The sequence below is a fragment of the Myiozetetes cayanensis genome, unplaced genomic scaffold (assembly GCF_022539395.1).
Source record: "Myiozetetes cayanensis isolate MyiCay16 unplaced genomic scaffold, myiCay2020 scf4, whole genome shotgun sequence".
Taxonomy (NCBI): domain Eukaryota; kingdom Metazoa; phylum Chordata; class Aves; order Passeriformes; family Tyrannidae; genus Myiozetetes; species Myiozetetes cayanensis.
Window position 1 is genome coordinate 6,910,933 of NW_026087631.1, and position 22,993 is coordinate 6,933,925.

The 22,993-nt window shown below is 40.4% G+C and overlaps 1 protein-coding gene across 3 annotated transcripts in view; it reads left to right on the forward strand.

Moving 5' to 3' along the window:
- Positions 1-3,194: 3,194 nt before the first annotated feature.
- PCGF3 (polycomb group ring finger 3) overlaps positions 3,195-22,993 on the forward strand; it is a 53,271-nt gene continuing 33,472 nt past the window's right edge. Inside the window, exons 1-2 of one of the 3 annotated variants that reach the window (XM_050329173.1) lie at positions 3,195-3,397; positions 9,121-9,172. The gene's annotated coding sequence lies outside the window, so the exon portion shown is untranslated. The remainder of the gene's footprint in view (positions 3,398-9,120; positions 9,173-22,993) is intronic. The other 2 variants (XM_050329174.1, XM_050329171.1) reach the window with 2 other exon arrangements.

A 22,993-nucleotide genomic window follows, 5' to 3' on the forward strand; every position in this document is an offset into this window, starting at 1 on the left:
AACAGGGTACTCCAAATATTTTTTTGTGGTACATCTACATGGAAGAAAAAAGCAGGTAAATGTTTGGTTTCTTTGGTTTTTGGCCGTAAGATGTTTGAGCCCAGCTATGAGATCTTTGATTATTCCATGATTTTCTCAGGGACCAAAGTGAAACTGTAGTTCCCTGAATTACCTTTCTTGCTGTTTTCAAAGACAAGTGAAATGTTTACCAGTCTCCAACACTCTCCAGGGAGTCCCCTGGTCACCACGATCTTGAAAAGGTAATAGCTGGGGAGTAGCCTTGCAATGGGGTCAACAGGCTCAGCACGCTCGGATGGAAACAGCCTAATCCACAGACCTACAGAATCGACACAACTCTATTATTCTAAGAAACTACTGGAAATATTACTCCTCTACATTGTTGTTTTTAAACACCATCTTATAGTTAAACTAATTTTGTCACGTTTGCCTACTTTGTGTTTTATTAATTTTATTAGCTACTTTTGTGCTTTGTTCATGAAAATATGCTTGTTCGGTTTCTAGTTGTTTCCTTTTTTATACCATTACCACTAATGCCCTCATGCTGACCAATTCTTTTTCACTGTTAGAAGACATAAAGGAGACAAAAAATTTATTTTACCTGAAATGTTTGAGGTTTTTTTTCCTGTCAAAAGGTCTCAGACAGATTCTGTTAAACAAACCGTTTTAGCTAGGAAATACATATTCCCAGAAGCTAGAAATTCAATTTACCTGTGTTCATGTTATCTCTTATTTGGGTGAAAACTATAAAGACTAATGCATGTAAAGCTATTTGCAAGAATCCTTTAAATGCAGTTCCTAGTTCTCCCCGAGTCACTCTCTGAACTTCTGTAGCTTCATCATGGCTCACAACAGCCATTCAAACGAAAAGTTTCACTTCTTTTCTAAAAACAGAAGTTGCAGTTCAGAAAAGGCTCTCTAGTATGCAGTTATGATCTCAGATACTATAGTCACTGGCTAAACTTATGTTTCAGAAACATCACTTATAGGCTAACCCATGCTTTAACGGTATAGTCAAGGGCATTAGAACTGATGTTAGGTAATGAGGTTGAGAAGAGAGTAAACCATTCCCTGAGCTCTCCAAGAGTCTCAACAGTCTTGTCCTAAGGGGTATATTATAGCAGATTAATTGTTTTAGTAGATATGGCCATATCATCTTGCTTCATGTACCAACTTCTAAAAAAAAAATTCTATAGGAAGGGAAAACCAACATCCGTAGACTCTGGTCTTAATGGTTTTCCCAAGCTGCAGTGTTTGGTCAGAAAACACTAGGAACAAAAAGAAAGAAGCAAGCAAAATAAGCAGGCATCCAGTTCATAATTTCATGCCCATTCTTGCAGTTCATTACTTTTGCTTCTGCCTACTTGAACGCCAATTCCAAAGGTCAGGCAGGATGCTCCATTACTTTCTTCAACATATGTCTGTAAGCAAAGGCCCAAGCAAAGTAATTTGTGGTTAAACTGGAAACAGAATTCATATTTCTGATAGACAAGATGCACCTCTGTAACTACACAACTCTTGAAGTGAAGCAAAGCAAATCTACAGTGCTGACGTATTTTCCATTAACACAGGCTTAGCTTCTGTAAAGCACAGCTCCTAGAGCCAAGCACAGACGCTGAAGTCTTGACACACAACACAGGCTCGGTAGTTTGTTGGACAAGGAGGGCTTGTGACATGTCAGACAGCCCATTTTCAGTAGCAATTTTAGACAACGTGGAAGATGCCTTGTGGCTTGTTCTTCGTTGGCAGGGAAGAAAGAAAGAAAGAGGGAAATACTTAGGTATTTTAACGCATTACATGCAAAATATATGCATAACTGGCAAAGTAAATATGGCTTCGGTGTCTTAAGAGTTAGGACAGGTGAATTTTTAAGTACTTGTCTTCGCAAGTTTAGCATTCAGCTATTTGGTGTGAACTTGAACTTAGCACGGGCTTCCCAAGCTTTGTGCATATTCCTTGACCTAAGACCTCGCACCTTTAGAAGACAGAATCTTTGTCACTTCATCAGTTGGAAGCGTTTTGAGTCACTCGCAGTCTGACACCAAGCTGTGTGTCTTGCCACCAGTGTTCCTATTCCACCCAGCTCCTGTTCAAGTTTCTGCACTCCTCGGTTGAAAACACACTTGTGCGCCTTTGAGGAAAACCTTTGAGAGAAAGGAGGCAGCTTGGAGCAATGCAGAGCCACATCCTGACGAAAAGCCAACCCATCTCTGCTGACCTCACCCTCCTGCTCACAAGTTGGATGGATTTTTCAAGGCCGGGCACCCCTGGGACCTTCCACCTCTGCTCTTTGCTGGTGCGGCCTCACCTTTGATACTGTGTGCAGTTTTAGGCATCACAATATTGGAAACATATTAAGCTATTAGAGAGTGTCCAAAGGAGATGAAGGGCCTTGAGGGGAAGCCGTATGAGGAACGGCTGAGGTCACCTGGTCTGTTCAGCCTGGAGGACACTGAGGGGAAAGCTCATCGCAGTCTAAAACTTCCTCACGAGGAGGGGCAGACACTGATATATGATGACCAGAGACAGGACCCGAGGGAATAGCCCGAGACCAGGGGGACGTTTAAGTCGGGTATTAGAAAAAGGTTCTTCCCTCAGAGGGCGACTTGGGCACTAGAACGGGCTCCCCAGCGAAGCGGTCCCAGCGCCGAGCCCGACAGAGTTCAAGAAGCGCTCGGACAACGCTCTCAGTCAGGCACACGGCGTGTGTGACTCCTGGGGACGGTCCTGAGCAGGGGTAAGAACCGGACTGGATGATGCCTGCGCGGCCCCTCCAGCTCAGAGCAGCCCGTGACTCCACGCTCCCGGGGCCCGGCCCCCCTTTCCCGACCCCCTTTTCCCGACCTCCCTTTCCCGACCCCCCTTCTCAGCCCCCCTTTCCCGTCCCCCCTTTCCCAGCCCTCCTTTCCCGTCCCCCTTTCCCAGCCCTCTTTTCCCGTCCCCCCTTTCCCGTCCCCCCTTTCCCGATCCCCTTTCCCGGCCCCTCTCCCCGGGGGAGGGAGGAGGGGGCGGCCGGCGCCTCTCCCGGCTGAGCGCCCCTCGCGCATGCGCCGCGAGCGCGCGGCGCCCCCGCTCGGCTCCGCTCGGGCCGCGCTCGGCTATTTCCGCCTCTTTGTTTTAAACTCCGGGCCGAGCCCTTTAATTCCCCTTTTTTTTTTTCTTTTCTTTTTTTTTTTTTTCTTCTTCTCCCCCCTTTTAATTTTCCTGGGAAGGGGAAGAGGGACAGCTGTTTCCCCCGTGCGCCTCGCGCTTCCGACTGCTGTGCTCTCTGCTCTGCGGTGGCGGCCGGGGAAGGACGGGCCGGGGAGCGGAGGGTCGGCGGCGGCGGGGGCAGCCCCCGCTGTAGCCCCGAGCGGCGGCCGCGCCCCCCGCCCCTCAGGTCAGTGCAGGGCCGGGGAGGGGGCGCGGGGGTCCCGGCCTTGCCCCGCTGAGGGGCCGGAGGGCAGCCGAGGGGCTCGGGGGCGGGCGGGCCCGCCGTTCCCCGCCCTCCGCGGGGTAATTGCGGTGGGGGCCGCGGGGTACGGCAGGGCCGAGGTGAGGGGTGTGTATGGGGTGAGGGTCTCCTCCGCCCTGAGGGCGTGGGGGGCTGCGGAGGAGCGGGCCGGGTTGGGGAGGGGGGTCTGCGGTCGAACTTTCGGGGCGGGCGGGGGCCGCTGACAGGAGGGGTCGGGGTTCTGTGGGGTTCAGGCGTCAGGGGCGCCCCGCGGGCTGGGGGAGCGCCTGTCCCTGTCCCGCTGCGCGTCCCCGCACCGGGAAAGGTGGTGGGGGAAAAGAAACCCCGACACCCCCCGCCCCACACCTCCCCACCCTCGGGAGGAGTTGCCTGTTGTGTATGTGTGGTGGGGGGGGTCTAGGCAAGGCTCCAGAAACCCTATGGCTCAGGGGAAAGGGGTGTCTGAGGGGAGGGGTGTAGGTGGTGTTTCCAGTAAGCTGGAGAACAGGGGGGGACGCGTCCCTTGGGTGTGCGGCCTCAGCCGTGCAGGTATGTGGATCCAGTGCTTGTGTGTCTGGGATTTGAAGTCTTGAGAAATGGGGAAGGAATTGGTACTCACAGGTAAAATGTAAAATGCTGGTGCTTTGAATTGTTTCAAGGTGTGAGGACATACATGCATATATGTGCACATGCACGTATATACATATATATGAATTTGATGTTAAAAACTTCTGATAGTTCTCTAAACCACTGAGTTCTAGTGGGTTGTGGTGTTGTCACATTTGGCCATTTTAAGTTGGTCACTTTTAGTCTGAAAGTGTTGGTTATTACTTCAGTGTCCTGTGTGGAAAGTTTAGCATGTCCCTAAGTTAGTAAGGCTCACAGGAGGTTTGATTATTATGAGTTATGAAGTACTTAGGTGTTCTTTTGTTACTTCGCATGTTCGCGTTTTCTTTTTCTTTTTTATTTTTTATTGTTACAAAACTGTTAGCCTGTGCAGGCTCTCTGTCAAATCAGTTTAGCCCTGTCCTGGCTTTCTGTATGAAATGCGTGCCTCTGAGAAACCAGTTAAAGAAATTCTGTTTTATTACCTGTGTATGCTCTGGAACTTTCTGAAAATATTTTCTTTGGTATTTTGCAAAATAATGCTGTGTAATTGTCTTCATGCATTTCACTGAAGAGTTGAGTTTGTGGATGAAAAGCTCTGAGTTTAAAAAAAAAAAAAGATGAGTGAGCCTTCATGTTTAAGGAGCATCCCATGTAGGTATCTTCCAGTGTAGATTGGTTTCCTTTATACAGCATAAATTAGGTATGTGCTAAATATGTTGAGTCTTTTTAGTACTGTGTAATGTGCTTTTTAAAAATAATTATTGATTATTGTTGTGTAGGATACTTGTGAATCTTTGTGTTTGTTCTTTTAGTGGCAAGTCAGGTGAGAGTCTCAATTGCCATACTCATCTCATGTACCTCATAAAGGTGCTCTGCAATTCATAAAATTCTTTGTTTGGTAACAAAAGTGAATAGAAACAGAAAATAGTAGTCTTTCTATTTCTTTTTAAGTTGATAATTTGGGAATATTTGTTGGAGTGCAGAACCTGTGCAGAACCAAAGGTACTTGGCGAGAACATGTAGGATGCGTTAGAGGAGGGTCAGGCGATTTTCTGGAGATGCATAGGTGTGCTGTGATGGAAAGCTTGGAAATACAACATTTCATAAACCACTTTTTGAGGAAAATCTATTTTGATTTCTCTCTGTGGGCTGATCTGACCAGCTTGATCTTATTACTCTGCTGTCACCATAGAAAATCAAGACTTAGCACTTGTAAATGTTGTAATGAAGTCGACTTAGAGTTTGTAATTATCCTAGCCTAATACTAATGCCTAGAATGACAGAAATTAATTACTGTGCTAGGAAAGATTTCTGCTACTAAGAGACTGTAAAGTACAGCTTTTGGTCACTGCAGCTGTCCTGCTTTTACATCTTCTGTCTACTTATGTGATTTAGAGGACGTCATCTCAAAGCTTTGTATTTGAGGTACAGGTAAGTTTTCTCATCAAGGACTATTCTACACTTGCTTTAATAGCTTGGATTTCTTTTTTTACATGTCGCTGTTTAATGTAGGTTTTTGGCCTTTTTAGCTCTTGTCAGGTAATGATCTCCCTGGACTGAAGTAATTCCAGATTAAATTCCTGAACTCTCTGGGAAACACTGTAAGAAGAAGTAGGAGCATTTCCACTGAAAGCTCTCACTACCTGTGAGGTAGATGTGGACATGGTGTTTTGAAGAGTGTGCATGTTGCTAGCATTACACTCTTCAGCTGCTGTCTTATGATATGATACCAGCTTGCAAGAAAATATAAGGACATCCTGTATGTTATAAAAGAAACATTTTCTCTATTTTTTTTTCCTTTGGAACTACTGTCCCTTTGACACATGTGGAATTAGAATTACCGAGTGGAAGCCTGTACTGATAATGATGTTTGCTAATGATGATGTTTAATGATAGTTGGAACTTCTCTGATTTGCCAAGCTAGGTTTGCTGTCATGTTTAAAGGAAATGTAGAGGAAAACCTGCTCAGGGCAATTTGATTGTAGTAAGTTAAAAGCCAGGCAGAAGCTGCCCATATCTTTTAGCTTATACAAGACTTATTTTGAAGCTCTGTTTTGAAGTAAACTTCAGAGTTTAGTGTTCCTTTCACCTCCCTTTTTAAAATGCAAGCTTGCTGTTTACTTCTTCTTGTTGTCTGACTGCAAATTTAGCTAGTATGTGGAAGTCATACATACAGTAAAAGGGGAAAAGAAACAGTATATTCTGTGTTCAAAGCAATCTTTTCCATTGTGATATGTAACACAGTTTCATTGCTAAAAGAAGAAACAATATAAACAGTGGTTTGTTCTATAATTGCTCTAAAAACAGAAAACTTGCTGATTTTATCTAAATTCATAGAATAATAGAGTGGTTGGGGTTGGAAGGGACCTTAAAGATACTCTATATCCAACCCCCCTGCTGTGAGAAGGGACATCTTCCACTAGACCAGGTTGCTCAGAGCCCCATCAGCTTGGCCTTGAACACTTCCAGGGGTGGGGCATCCACAATTTTCCTGGGCAGCCTGTTCCTGTGCCTCACCACCCTCACACTTAATATCTAATCTAAACCTCCTCTCTTTCGGTTTGAATCCATTGCCCCTTGTCCTTTATCCTTGTAAAAAGTCCCTCTCCAGCTCTCGTGAAGGCTCCATTCAGGTACTGGAAGGCTGCAGTTAGGTCACCCTGAAGCTTTTTCTTCTCCAGGATCAACAATCCCAATTCTCTCAGCCTTTCCTCACAGCAGAGGTGCTCCAGCATCTTCGTGGCCCTCCTGTGGACTCAGTCCAGCAGGTCAACGTCCTTCCTGTGCTGAGGACCCCAGAGCTGGAGCTGAGAATATTCCAGGTGGGGTCTCACCAGAGTAGAGGGGCAGAATCCCCTCCCCTTCCCTGCTGCCCACACTGGTTTTGATGCAGCCCAGGACACAACTGGCTTTCTGGGCTGTGAGTGCACATGGCTGGGTCACGTCCAGCCTCTCATCCACCAGCACCCCCGAGTCCTTCTCGGCAGGGCTGCTCTCGATCTGTTCATCCCCAACCTGATTAGTTCTTGAGGGCTTCCCTGTCCATTAGGGCTTCCCTGTCTGGATAGGGCCCTGGGATGTTGCTTGGGAGTCCCTGAGCTCAGGAACCCCGCTGTAAAGCTTGATCTAGTGCTCACCCCAAGACTTACCTCAGTTAGTGCTGCTGCTGTTGCCTCGCTGATGGGCTTAAAATTAGATTTTCTCAAGTTAATTTTATGGAATAAGTGCACCTGTACTCAAATCAGCAGACTATGAAAGTGAAATATCCAGTGTGGTGAGAACAAGTGAAACTGAAAGTTTTATTTACCACTGAAAGTTTGATTAAAGGTTGCTACTGTGGAGACCTGAAGTCTTGCAGTCATATTGGAGAGCCAGCACTGTAGGAAGGGATAAACCAGCAGTTAGTTCTCTTTTTCCCCCCTCTTTCTTTCTCCCTAATTCGAAGCAGTACTTTATACTAGGAACTTCAAACTATATGTAGGAACTTGAGCGTCTATTTTTTTGACAAACACAACACATACTTTTGAAGAGTAGGGGGTGGTACAGATCATTCAAAATTAGGGGGAATGACGAACTATGGTGAGCTCAAGTTACTTGTTCGTTGTGCCAGAAAATGACTGTTCTCACAGTTATGACTGCCTCTTTTTAAATCACAATTATAGGCTGATGGAGCCAGCGGGGGAAATTGTTGAGGGGGTAGGGGTGAGAACTGGAGAAGGTAGAGGTATGTGTAGTGGCATTACTATAATGTAGGGTGAGATTGTAAGGGAGAAATACACAAGTGTGGAAACCCGTCGTTTTTGTAGTTTTGCTGACAGTAGAAGAACTCGCTTAAAGTAGATCTGCCATTGTTTTCCATCTCTGTGAAGTATCAAGGAGGAGACTTATCCCTGTGGACATTTACTTGGAAGGATCTTAAGAGATAACTAACTTGTATTCTGACTTTGTAACTGATAATAATTTAGAACTTTGTCTACATTAGGAAAGGCTCATGTTTTGGCAGCAAAATAAGGATCCTTCTTTTTTTTGAAACTGGCACTGTCCTTATTGTTGGAAACTGTTGCTTTGTGAACACCATAAATTTATTTTGAATTAATATGGAAAGAGTTCTGTGTATGTTTGGTGTCAGTGAAAAAATGCTGTGCAGTATTTGCTTAATTAAGAGCGGAAAATTTTTTCAAGTTACCAGAATGAGTATGATGTTATTTGCTGACTTGGAAATGGCCATCTTGTCAAGCTTTTCACTTTTGTTTAAGAACTTTCTTTTTGCTCTCCACATAACCAGAAGGTTTACGATGCTATCTTTAGTTAATTATTGTCCAGTAACATCACAGTTCCTATGGATGTAATGTGTGAACTGTGGGTAATGTTATGCCAGAACAGGTCATCTCTGTTACATTTTTGCAATATGTATGCAGACAGGAATGTAGTGTTTGTTATCATACATGTCATTTATTCATGGAAACAGGCCAGTGCAGTGTTTGAGTTTTCAGGTAACATGTTGTGCTGTACATTTTTGTCTAGTTTGTGACATGAAAGAACAAGCTGAAAGGTACAATACAGCTGGCTTTGTTATATATGCTTTATTTATGAATAAGTATCTCTGACATTTCTTATTGTATCTGAACTATTAGTTTGAGGATACAGATTTGCATCATAAAAGCCATAGGTCAGTTGATTACTTGATTAAAGGACATTGACAAATTTTAATTTACTAGACAAAATGGGATTTTTAATTATAAAAAAATTTATTTGTTGTACTAAGCAGTGGCAATCAGTAGAAAAAATTTGAGGAATGGGATTTCTGTGGTTTTGTTGGGTTTTTTGTTTGTTTGGTTGGTTTTTTTGACATAGTGCCATGCTTTGTTCCTTCAGAGTGACTTTTCCAAAAATTGTTTGAATGTAGAGACATTTGGAAGTTTAGCTCTGTCTTGGTACTAAGGTCAAAATGGTCTGGGATCTTCACTTCTGCATTTCAGACAATTGTATTTCATCCTGTTCCGTTGTGATAATCACTGGATTCTGTTTAATTTATATTTTTTTCCTAAAATATTAATTAGGTTCTAAACACAAGGACTCAGATATTGATTTCAGGATTCAAAATAGGAAGAGGTAAGGGAATTTTTTTATGTGCTTGTTTAAGTACCTACTCATGCACACTGCTAAGAATATGCATGCCCATGTTTCTATATCAAATTATTTATATTTCAGAGTGTAGCTTTTGTTAAATTTGTATCTGTTAAAGATACTTGTAGTACTGTTTGCTCACTTAGAGTGCTAAAACACTGTATTCAAATGTTTTTCTTTCCATCTCTCAAGTTATTCCTTTCTTCTAAGATGTGGACCCCCAGCTACTGTGTCGTGTTTGCCTGGTTGCTTCTGGCTGCAGTTAGGAAAGGCCCCCTCAGCTGCAGTGCTACAGCAAGGGATTTGTCTTTCCTTACCATTGTTCTAGTTGGTTGTTTACTGCCTGTTTCTTAAGCTGTCCTCAGTGTTTTTCAGGGAAAGCAAACATAACATCACCACTTGTTAAATGCTCGCTTAGAATTTCTTATCCACAAGTGAGAGTTGCTCTTACCCTGTGCAAAAGTCTGCACTGGTGGAGGAGGGAGAGTAGTAAAAAAATGAAACACTAGAGTGAAATCCATTGGCTTAAATACTTACCTTTTTTAGTAACATTTGCATGCATTCGTTTAATTTGTTGAATGAAACAAGTAATTAAACTATCTTTTCCTGTGGCAGTTTTCTTAAACTGATTGCAAAGTAACCTTGCATCTTAAGTCAGTTTATGCTTTAAGATCATGCTTTTTGTATTGGGTTACCATAAGATGGTGATTACTTCACAGATTTTTAGTTAAAATCTTGCTAAGAGAAAGTTCTTTGGTCTGTGCTTATGCTGTTCTCAGACAAATTGCAGAGAGATGCCCAATATTTTTGTATTTTTCTCCGGAAAAACCCATATATGCTTTTTCTGTCATTGAAATAGTCTGACAATACCTTATTTTACCAAAACTTTCAATCTAACTATTATTGACTAAGAGGAGTTTAAATGAAATGTGCTTTTTAATAACATATATATTTGTTAACAGTAGCATTATACTTGGTTGCACCAGAGTCTATAGTTTATTTGCATACCAGTTTATTAATTTTGTGTATATAATCTTGTTCTTCTCTTTCTTGACTGACTAGAATGAAGTCAAAATCCCTTCAAAGGTCAGGTTATTCCATAAAGAACACTTGTGTTTATACTAGTAAAATGCTTCATTCGTCCTTCTTTCTTTGACCATTGGCGTCGAGGAGAGAGAGTAGTGTGGACTTGTAGAGGTGTGTGTCTGAGGTAGTGTAAATGGCCCCAGGTAAAAAGGATTCTGCGTAGCAAGTGGAGCAGTTTTCTTCAGTTCACCTTATTTTTCAGATTCTTTCAAATTTTCATAGAAGTTACCAGAACCTGTCTGTGCATACTGATCCACGTGGTAATAAGTGAATCTTGGCACTTGAAGGTTTCATTTCATTATCTTCAAAGTACATATTAGTTGCAGTAGTTTTTAATGTAACTTTTTAGGAATAATATTAGATGCTACCACTGGAAAGTGTTTGTCAGAATTAATTTGCTCTAATCTGTAACAGTTATTTTTCAGAGATAATAATAGTTCTTGGGTTGTGTGATTATGATTTTTTGACTAACAGTGGCTTAAATTTGGATGAATTTTTGCAGATACAGACAGGGTAATGCCTTGGTTTGTTTCCCTTTGGTTTTGGTGGATTTTGGGGGTTTTTTTTGTGGTTTTTTTTTTTTTTTTTAAAAAAAACCAAAGATGTATTTTACTTTGGCCTTTGTATGTATTCATTGAATTTTTGATGCCATGAGATGAAAATAAGTGTAGGACTAATTTTGTATATAAGCTGTTCTGTGATCAAGTATGTAAATGCGTTATGGTCTTCAAATGAATTATTTTTGCTACTTCCCTTTGGGAAGAGGAAGTACATACTGTCCCCAGGTTTCAGTTCCTCCTTGACTTCCATGTTGGAACCTCAGGTAGGCTTCCAAAGCCGGTGCTCTGTCGGGGCATTTAGTCTTTTATCACAAGCATGAGTTGGCAGTGAATGGATTTCCTGGAGGTGTTTGGAAAGTGTCATAGACATTTGTTTGATCTTTAGGATGGGGAAGTACAGAGTGTGAACATATGTGAAAAGATATTGGAATCCTCTTCTGTGGCCTCCATTATTACACCTTATGTTACCATAAAATGTATTCACTGGAAGAGTGAAGACAAAGGAAAAATGAGCTGCTTTTGCTTCTCCCCCGGATTCCTTAGCCACTTATGGCTTCCCTTGAAAAGTAACCTTTTTTTCGACTTACTCATCCATTATCACCATCTGCAGAGTTTGACAATTTTAGCATTCAAATGGAAAAAACCTCAAAATTCAGCTCTCTCCTCACAGCTTTAATCTAAAACCAAAGGAATGAGCTCCCCCCCACACCTCTGAAATTACTTCTTTCAAGTATGAAGAGACCTACACATGGTAAATCGTGAGAACAAAAAGTCTTTCAGGTGCCCAGGGTTTGCTGTGTGAAGATCTCTGTGAGACACGGTCCTTTCTGACCTTGTCAGCCAAACTTCTACTGATGCGTGTTTGTTGTGATGATGATTAAGGTGTGTTCTGAAGAATGGAGGGAGGCAGTGACAGTGTAGATGTCATCTGTGTAAAAATTACTGCATTTTTATTAATGTTGGTATGTTACTTTGATTTTCTCGTTCAGTTCAATCTCCAAAAGTAGTTCTCAGTGAATTGCAGAGGGGAACCATATTCAAACCTATAGATGCTGATAGCAGGCTGCAGCAGTTAATATTCTCCACTGAAGGACTTCCTTCTTTTTTTACTGCATGTCACACATCCATCTAGTGTTTGAAATTTGTTGTAGGAAGCAATAAGGGTCTATGAAAGTGATTTAGCTTTTAAAAATTCCTGTAGGGAGACCTAAAGTGTACCTGGAATACAATTATTATGATAAGTAGCAGAGGTGGTGTTTGTTTATTTACTTATACCTTGCACGGACTGTCAGATCCTGTTTAGGCTGAGCCTTTTCAGAGAATATTTTCTTTCTGCAGTTTTTGAGTAGTTTGTATCAACGTGCAACTGAACAGTTTTGTCAGTAACAGCTCTCTCTCAGAATTCTAATCATCAATTCTTTGATCACTCTGTAAGTTCAGTGATGTTTCTAGTGATGGATACCTTCACACAGAATGAGTCAAAGGTAAATATAAAAAGCTTTAGTTAATAGAAGGCGCTGCTTTCTTTGTAATTTGCTGCTTTCTGATCTTCTAGTGTGGAGTTGAAAAGTTCTGCGGTGTATCATAGAATCATTATGTCCATGTGAAGTGCTGTCATGACTCCTTTCAGCATAAAAGCCATTGAGTCGTTATTTGTCTGCTTTCATACTAGTTTTCCACAAGGTGTCTCTTTTACAAAAAAATAACAAGAAGTTGATATACTCTTCCATTCTTCTACAGATTTTATTTTTCTATTACTTTATTTCACTTGTCTGTTAGTGCTGTCTTTTTTACTTGAAGTTGGCAAGAACTAGCCAGTGAGGTATTTGTTTTCTCTTTCAACTTCTTTATTTTCACTAACATTACCTGTAAATGCCGACATCAGTCCCTTGTTTTAAGGGATTCTGAAGGCCTTTGTGTGAAGATCTTAACGCAGAGCATGTCTTCAGCTTGTTTATGGACTAGAACTAACTTTACTGAATTTGAATAGAGACTATCATTTTGAGAGATCTTACAAATGTATACTGTAAGAATAGCAGTTGAGAGTGTTTGTCTCTTTTGGGGGATCTACCTCTCATTACACCTGCCTTTTTTCCTGAAGAGTTTTTTACTTGCTCTTCTGCTACGTTAAGCCTGTACTACCACAAAGTTGCCTTCATCAGTGATTTGTGCTAATAGTCTGTACTGTTACAGTAATCATCTGATGTGTAAGGATTTTTTGCTTCCAGGTGGCCTTCTCCAGCAAGGGTGTGGACAGTTGCAGCCTGTCATTTCTAAAACTGCAGAAGTGAGGTTGTCGAGGCTCTTGCACAAGTGAAACTATTCCTCATGGTGAAATTATTTTGTTGCCTTAATAATTTAGACCTTTCAGCTCCTGCCTACTGCTGAGCAAATTTCCTCAGTTTTAAATAAACCAGCCAATGTCATGTCACAGCATTGATTAGGTTACAGTGAAGAACTGGGTTGTAAGTGCTGAAGTCTCTGAATGCTGTTGTTGTCCACTGGATTTTTCTGTCTGGAGTCCTTGTCCCTTAAACCAGTGTCATGTTGCAGTATTAGGACACTGACAGGCAAGACAGTGATGTTGTAATGGTATTGCTCTGCTTTTTGGTTAGAGTTTGCAGAACTACCTGTTAAGAGTATACTTTGATGCCAAGTTTAGAGTGATTGAATGGTATTCTTTACGTACTATGAGGTTTTCTTGAACTGTGACACATTATTAGATTAACTATTAAGATTTTTTTTTTTCACTGCGTAAACTTTGGAAATCTTTCCTTACTTCAACATTGACATTGAAACATAAAAACAAAACCTCAGTGAAACCAACAACCTGAAACAAAATAAAACAAACCCCCAAACCAAACCCCAGCAAAACAGAAAAAGGTTTGATTATTGCAGATATTTTTTTCTGTGGCCTGTCATTTCATTGTGGAAGATAATGCATGTTTTTGTTTGCTAGACATTTAACTTCTTCCCTCCATTCCTACATCTGCACAGAACACTAGATCTAATGGTGACAAGGGAATGAAAATAAATAGAATGTGATGGCTTTAAAGGTATAATTCTTCCTACAAGTTTTCAAAAACTGTTATCCTGCTGAAAATATTGTGAACCATTTGGAACTGGAATATTAGAGCAATCTTCAATTGACTGAAGTAATTTTGGCTCGAAAGTGTAATAGTTGCTTTACATGACCACACGTAGCTATTTAAGGAAACTTCAGAGATGCTGGGCTCATGTCTCCATCGTAATTTCGTTAAGCCTGCCACAAGCATGAGTGGAATCTTTCCTTCTTGAAATGGGACTGATCCCAAATGCAAACATATTAAGACAAATTCAGAACATATGAAATGGTAGAGACATGGCTAATGAAATCTAGTTATGAATGTCTTCTGTGTTTTGGTAGAAGATACTTTCAAGCTTCTGTGCTGTCTGCTGGTTCTAATGCATAAAGCACCTAATCACTGAGAAGTTGTAAAGGTAAAAAATGGTTATGGCTGGGTCAGAATATTAATAGTTTAGTGCTGTTCTTTATGTTCCTATTCTGATTTATTATGGTAAGAGTGGTATGGTCGGCATGTCAAAATAAGATCAGAGCTTAAAATACTAGAGTTACTGTATTGGAGGAATGTTTTTTTGTGCTTATTGGATGAGTTCAGGTTTTTTGCCCCATCTTTATAATCCTCCTTTGTTCAAACCATTGTTTTTCACTTTCCTTTCTATTACCTGTTAATTGTTAATTTCTTTCCTAATTCCTCTCAACTATTCCTTCTTCTACTAGTAGTTTACATCCTTCTGTCGCTCTAATGGCAGTCTTCATTTTAAGTGCTGCTTACATTGCGGGCTGTACTTTGAGTGCAGTTGACATGAGTACAAAGGGAGAAAAGGAGAGTTCTGCCAGGCTTGATTTGTCCAGGTTGCTGGTTTTCCTCTGCCTTTGTAGGGTTGACAAGAGCTTATTCATTGCCCTTGATTCTGCAGAGGACAGATGGCCCTGAGGGTACTTTGCAGAGCTGAGGAATAGAGAGTCTCACAGTTTCTGGACAGTTCTGCAGCTCAGTTGCAGTTGATGGAAATGCCTTTTGGGCCTTCAGCACTGTGAGTGACTGTCCACTGTCTTTCAAGGGCAGTTTGTCACATGCAATGAGTGGTGTCTGAATGAAAGACTTACCGTGAGAAACGTGGAGTCACAATCCTCCTTCAGGCATCCGGCTTCTCCAGCATGGGGTCCTCCATGGGCTGTAGGTGGATCTCTCCTCCACTGGACTCATTCATATGTCACAGTCCCTTCAGCTCCAGTTCAGACCAAAGTGCCAGCCTGTCCAGTACAGCAGCACGAAATATCAGCAGCACCCTGGCCACCTGCCAGCCCCTGCCAGGGTCATTGCCGTGGCTGTTATCACAACATTCCCAGGCACAATTCAGTGAGGTGTTCAGCAGTACAGCACGACAGCAAGCAGCAAAAGCAAAAAGCAGCCCATAATAAGCGCTAGAATCCTAGTTTAAAGACAGGAAAGCCAGCCTCATGGCAAGCACAGGAGCCTGCTGATTACTAGCTAAACAGCAGTTACAGCTGTAAATTCAATCCAGTACATTCCAGTCAAATCTGTCATTATCTTGAACCCTTTGTGCCCAACAGTGGGCACAAAAGAGGGCTGTCCCGGTTTAACCCCAGGCAGGCACTTGCTCACTTATCCACCTGCAGGGTGGGGGAGAGAATCAGAAGGGCAAACACTGGAAAACTTGTGGGTTGAAATAAAGGCATTTTAATAAGGAAAACAAAAACCACATACACAAACAGAGAAAAACAAAGACTTAATTCACTTCTTCCCACAGGCAGGCAGGTGTTCATCCATCTCCAGGAGAGCAGGGCCCCATCACATGTAGTGGTTACTGGGGGAAGACAAACACCATCACTCCAGAAGTCCACACTTCCTTCTTCTTTCCCCCATTTTATATACTGATCATGATGTCATATGGTCTGGAATATCAGTTGGGGTCACCTGTCCTGGCTGTGTCCTCTCTCAGCCTCCCATGTAGACCCAACTTCTTCCAAAGTGTGGCGGCACAAAAGCAGAAGAGGCCTTGGCTCTGTGTAAGCTCTGCTCAGCAATAACAAAAACATCTCTGTATTATTAACCCTGACTTCAGCACAAGTCCAAAACACAGGCCCATACTAGACACTGTGAAGAAAATTAACTCTATCCCAGCCAAAGCCAGTGTGAGAACTCAGATTCTTTTGTTATGACACCTGCAAGTTGCAGATTACATGATCCTGAATTTGCATTGTGTTCCTGTGACCCTTCCTCCGTGTTTTCATGTTGACAGTTGTATTTCTTTTGAGAGAGGAAGAAGCATGAAAAGTGTTTTCAAAACTGAAGTTTCAAGTTAAGAGCTGAGGGAATCAAATACTGAAAGATATGGAGGACTGAACAGATTTTGGTAGAAATAAAAATAGTTTTGTGCTGTATTGGTTAATGTCGTGTTAAATATAATGTTAATACTAGGTAAATAATGCAAGCTATCAGGATTGTTTTCGTGTTTGCAGAGGTGAGGATTGTGTCTGAGGTAAGAAGGCTGCAGCAGCTAGTTCAAAGAAGACTGAGTAACTGTTATATCATGGCTGCAATTTATGTCTTACAGAGCTGAACGTTAGAACAATGGGGAAAGTGTGAGCAGAGTGCACCTTAAAGCCCTCCCGGGGTTTCAGAAACAAAAGAATGATTTTGCAAGGCTCCTTAACATTAGAGCTGTATGGTACATGGGTAGCTAACTTTATGTAAGTTACTGTCTATATATTTGAATCCAGAAACAATACAGAATACTTGCTAACCATTTGCAAGTTATAGGGCAGTTCTAGCAACGTTTGCTCATCCTTTGTTGTAGTAACACAGAGGCAATTATTGGGTGAATGCGTGAAGTTGAAAGCTTTGGTCACTGAATTGTTTTAACCAAAGTCATGGATATGTAGTTTCTCAGGTCCTTCCAAATCTTTAAGTTTTGTTTGGATTAGTTAACCATCAGGTTAACTGTTATCTGGGCTTAAACTACATAGGAATATTAAAAAGGATTGCTCATCTGTTCTGCAGAAGACTTCATGATGAAGACTACAGTCTGTTTCAGCTATTTAAGACCTTAAATTACTTTTTCTGAAATGACTGGGTGTTAAACATTCAAGAAAATCATGTGGGTTCAAACAGTAGAATGTCACTGGAGGTTTAGTTCTAAAGAACTTTCTTCTTCATGAGACTCAGGGCTGGTTCTGATCTCACACTTAAATTACTGGAAGCCAAGGATCTCTTAGTCTCCTTTTGGTCCTTGTGAAACAAAGTACCCTTTTAATGACTTGTAAACTACATCTCTAAATTCTCAACAGCGAGGATGTTGGAACATTTTCCAGTCTGGGATAGGACTCAAGAGCAGTCTTTTCTTCAAGCTCTAGAAGTGATTTTGATTTCTTCTAATGAGCCAGATTTTATTTAGAGAAGGTCATAGTGGTGTTCATTAATGAAATGAAGTTTGATCCTGCAATAATGCTGTGTTTTTATAATATTTTTAAAGACTTTTAAGAACTGTGACACTTTTAAGACCTATTCCCATTTTTTTCAATGGTTGTAAATGCATGTTGATTGGGAACGATCTTTTACCCTCAACCCTAAATAAAGAAAATAGCAGAATGTAAAGAGTAATTTGAGTGTAATTAAGCTAGTGATTTTTTGTCAGAAATGGAAAAATGTTTAGTAGGATTAAAATCTGCCCAGTCAAACATTTTTATTCAAGCTATCTTGCAGAAAATTTTAACGTCTTATTGCACAGATACGCTTCTGTGCCCTAATATCTGTGAGTTTCTTTTAAGAACTGTGTCAAGACCCTGTCATGACCAGCTCATGACCTGAACAACTGAGTGTGTTTTAATTGGAAGAGGTGTCTGGAATGGACCTTACTTAAGAGTTTTGAGGGAAATGGTTTCACAGGCTGTGCAGCCAAGCTAATGGTGGGTTACTGCCAAACAAAGTTCAGTTTTCACTGTGCACTGCATCCTCTTGCCTTGGGTATTCTCAAGTTCTCTGTTAACCTCCCTGTGAATAAATGGATTTAGCAGTCCAGCAGAAGACCATCCACAGATTTATGAGTCATTCCCAGAGCATCCCTGAGCCTTGGAACTGCATTACTTGTCTGGAAGATGTTTTAATGAGACTTTATTAAGAGCTACTTCGAGCAATATAGTGATGAAATTATAAAGTTCTGCTAATCAAGACAGCTAGGTGGCAGTTAAGGAAATGCATTTTCTAATGTAAAGTGCAACAGAATTTTTTTCTTGCAAGGAAATCTACTGACAATGTAATCTATAAAAGTTTTTCTAAGCAAAAGTTTTACCAACTAAATTGTACTTTAAATGTATGCCTTATTAATCTACATAGAAGAACTTCATGCACATACAGGCATTATACAATAGACCCCATACAGTAGTAAGTCCATTTGATTTAAAAAGATCCCCCAGAATAAAAATTAAGAATAATAGTGTTGATATTTTAGCACTTTGAGACCGTTAAGTCACCTTTTCTAGTTGGATTATATTACAAATGTGTCAAGATTCCTTTAGGTTTTCCACTGTTAAATGAAACGTCTGCTTTGGGGCAGTGTGTTTCCTCATTTTCTTCTTCTCTGCTTATGCTGCAGCAGCCTAAGCTCTACCAGAATGACATGGAAATGGCTTGCATTACCATAACCCGATTTCTGATAGGTACATGTAATGCTTGCTGTTAGTGAAAGCATCTGTGTGAAAAGGGTTCCTGTGGAGGGCGAGGCACTGGCTGAACTTAAACACAAACTGTAGAGGTTTGCATGTGGCAGTCAAGTGAGTTTTAAAAACTCTGCCCTTCTTACTAACATATGAGGGCAAAAGTTACGAAAGATAATTCTTTGTCCTATGATTCTTTATGTTCAATAACATTTTCTCTGAGATAGGACTTAGTCTGTTGGGGTGTGTAAAAGATGGGCACAAAATTCTTGGTAATAAAATTTCATCCTATTTCTAAGTGGGCTTAACAGTGTAATAAACTGACATTATAGTTAAGTACACATCCCTAATTTCAGTGATCCAGAGTATAAGTAGAGCAAGTTCTAAAAGTGTTTTATTGTTTCCAAACCCTTTTTGTCTTGCCCTTTTCCCTTCCCTCTGTTTTTGTGCTGCTGACTCCTACTCTGCCCACTGCACTACTTGTCTCAGAGGTTAGAAGGAGTGAACGATTGAGAAGGCTGGAGTTGAAAAAGAGAAAATCCCACTTCCCTTAGCAGCAGGTATAATGAAACTATAAAGTTTTCGTGCTATTGCTGTAGGACCACCCCATATGCTCTCAGTCTGTGAGTCTCCAGACACGCTGCTCATTGCAGATTTTCTGCCAGACACCTTTCCCCCGTAGGATGCAGAACTTCAGTATAGTTCAAAAGTTGGGAATTCTGATCCCAGTGATCAGAGTCTTGTGCTAATGTGGGTCAGGGCCTTGTGTCTGAAATTTGACTGGCTAGCTAGGTGCCTCCTAGTGCCCCTGATGTAGAAGAAGTTGATGTAGGACAAGGATGTCTTAAATGATAGAAATCTGCAATAGTAAATGTGCCCGTATATTTGTGGCGGTATGTTCACTGTCATCCCAAATGCCATTCAAGAAACCTGGAGAAGTTTAATCACTTTCTTTTCCCTTCTTTGAAGTTTACAGTATAGCTTTATGGTATTAATATGTAAGACCATGACAATTGCAGACTGAAGTGTGCTGCTTTTGAGGTGGCTACTTGGGAGACAAACATAAACAAACAACCTCCCCTCCCCAAACCCTAATATCTTAATACACTTTAGCAAACTAACAGAAAAAAACCAGCCTTCTGAAAGTACTCTGAGAACTGGATTAATGTTCTGTTTTCTATATTTTTGGCAAGTTGCAGGAATACATGATTTTTGTAATTATTGTTTCTTTCTCTAGGATGTTTTTACCAGTAGCCAGCTCTTTTTTTTTTTTCTTTTTTTTTCTTAAATCCTTTTTCTTTTGAAACATAGCAGCAGTCTTTGGATTAGTTTCAATAACTTTTGAGTATTGATTTTAAGAGAAGACATCATTTTACAATTAAATTTGTATTGCAAGTTATAAGCTGAAGGTAGATCACTATAACTGCACTTATAGTAGCTTTTTAAGTTAATACTCTGAAAGGAAACTGAAAGTACCCATAAAAAATTCTCATATCATGTATTCCTTTATGTTCATTATCAAGTTTTATTTCTGATAAGAGATGCCTGCCATCTGTTGCCACTTGAAAATCTTCCTATTGCTGAAATATAGGAATGTGATCTCTTCCTTAATTATAGTTCCAGTATGTTTTGTGTGGATGTGATACATATTTATCTCTTATCTGGCTGTAAGAAATGTTGAGGCAGTGGAAAAAGTGGAGGAGGAGGGATATGGGGAATAACACACTGGGGCTGACAGTTGTGATGGTAGGTGGGAAGCAATCAAGTAAGTAGGCCAGGTTGCATTTGGTGTGTATCTGCATGTTTCTTACTTTAAAAATCTGCCATTCTCTTATTTTTCACTCTTACTGCTCTTCTTCCTAAACAGAACCTTTAAAAATGCCAGCTCTGATTTAGTATCAGTGCTTTATGCATATTAATATAAGGCAATTTTTAATCATCGTTGCTTGACGTCAGGAGAACCTTAGTCTTGAATTTCTTTGCACTGTGTCTGCTTTCGCCTTCGGAGCTGAAGGCAGCTAATGCCAAAATCTGTCTCCAGCTCTCTGTGTAGATGCAGGGTGGTTAATTTCTGTGCTCTTTTGAATTCCCATTTGTACATTGTAAATGCACTATTATTTTCCTTCTTCACGGCGCAGTCCTGCACCAGAACTCTGTAGTGGGCTTCTGTAGCAAAGATTTTGAGAGGCTACAGGTGGTGTTTACGAGAGGGATTTAATAATGGTTGTGCTGCAGATCAAAGAGTTGAGCGTATGACATTGCTTGCATTTGTTGATCTGGAGTTGGCAGAAGAAAAAGCACATTTATTGTCATTTTCCCAAGTTTGCTTGTGACCTTGCTGTATCAGGGGCAGCATCTTAGAGAAGTTATAAAAGCCTGAAGCTTTGTCTGGATCATTTAGTTAATTTTACTTTTGTCTCTGCCATCTCCCACTGTCTCATAAGTAAACAAAGTGCCTGATTACATTTCTACGTTATGTGAAGTGTAAGACTATTAGGCATATTTGGGAGCATTTTCTAAAGACCTCCTCCATATAATTCTGAGATAGTTTATGCCTGAGTTTTCTTTACATTGTATATTTTTAATTTAAATAACTCTTTCTGTTTTCTCCTTATAAGTAACAGTCATAAGCCCTCTCAGAATAGGATGTGATAGGTGAATATAGGCAAGACAGAGGAGTTTTTTCATTCACAGTCTGTGTTCTTCCAGTTGTGATAACCCTTTCTTGTACCTGGTCTATTTTCATGCAATTCTTCCTTAATGTGTTCATCTAGAATTGAACATTATTTCACAAGATGCTTTACCAGTGGCTTGCAGAATTGCACTGAGGGCAGATCAGGCTGTGTCTATTGAAGTTGACCCATGATACATTCTGGGTTAATCTCTATCAGATTATGGCTGCAGTAAATCTTGTTAATGTTTGGATGGAAGGAACTGTCCATAGGGGGTTTTATTCTATGCTGCTAAGTCGTGGTGACTATGAGTTCAAATCTACAGTGAATCTAGTAAAACTCAACATCAAAAATAAAATGAGTCTCAATGCAGGGACGATGTCCATCTTCTTTGCAGTGTTCTGTTATGCTGTTGGGTAGGTAAAGGTTGTGTTTTTAAAGTAGAGTAAAGTACTGCATGTTACAACTCTCTTACCTTTTGCCGTTTTACTAACAAAGAGGTGTTTATTGCCTTTAGTTGATTTTAGTAGAGAATAATAGTAATTATTTACTTAATTTTCAATATCTCTTCCTTAATTTTGTGCTTTGTAAGCATCTGTTGTCAGTTGAAAACTAATTGATAATTTGGGTACTTTTATGTGTCTCTGGCTGCAGACATTGAGGGATCAATTGTGCAACCATTTCTAGCTAAACTTTAGCAAGTAGTTTGTTCAGGACTCTAATACAGTCAATTTTAATAAATCTAAGCAATTTGTAAGAGAAAATACTTAACTAAAACCTTACATAAAATGTCTTTGTATCCAGCCCTGGTATTAAATACACGTCTAGTAACAGAGATTTTTAAGATTAGTTACCAAACTGAGATTGAATGGTTGTTTTTTGTTGGTGGTGATGGTTTTGTGGGGGGTTATTTTTTTTTTTAATTTTATTGGGGTTTTTTATTTATTTACTTTCAATATATTTATAATTTTAAAAGTAGTTTTGTGAATTTTTGAAGTAAGTTAATTCCTGTTAACAGCTGGGAGGAGGTGGAGTATGATGTTCCTCATTACTTTCTTCAAAATGAAATAACAGAAATGTTATCAAAACTTGTGTGAAGGGTGTAGGACCCAGTTTTGAGTCACTCAGTTTACTTCAACTCCATTGTTATTTCTCCTGCTTGGCTGTTTTGACAGGTTATTGCGGTACGTATTTCATTCTTTGTGGACAGAAAAGCAGGCCTTGTATGGAAAATATCACATACATCAGTGTCTCATGTACCATAAAAAATAAGTATGTGCTGTGAGTAAAGAGTAAATGGGGAGATTTAGTGCTACTATGCCCTGATTATTGCTTCTTCTTTATCTCAAACTGTGTCAGTTTTTACATCTCATTTGTTAACAATACTGTCTCTTCCTTTACACCAAAACGTAAAAGCGAATGTGTTTTGCTTTGGGGTGAGCATTTCTTAAGCCACCCTGGTGCAACTATTAGTAATGGTACGACTACGCCCCAAGTAGTTTCTCTTTAACCTGTTAGCCAAGTCTCCTCAAAAAAGAGTACTTCACTCTTGAATGTAATAGATTAAAGGAATAAATACTGCATGGTCATTTTCAGACGATATTTTCATGAAAGTGGTGTGATACTGAAGACTCCTCTTTGGTTTTTTTGTTGCCTGATAGCTGATGTCACCATTAGCAGTGATCCAAATTCTCTAAAATAATATAACAAATTTCATTTCAGATAAGTTGGCTGCAGATTACATTAT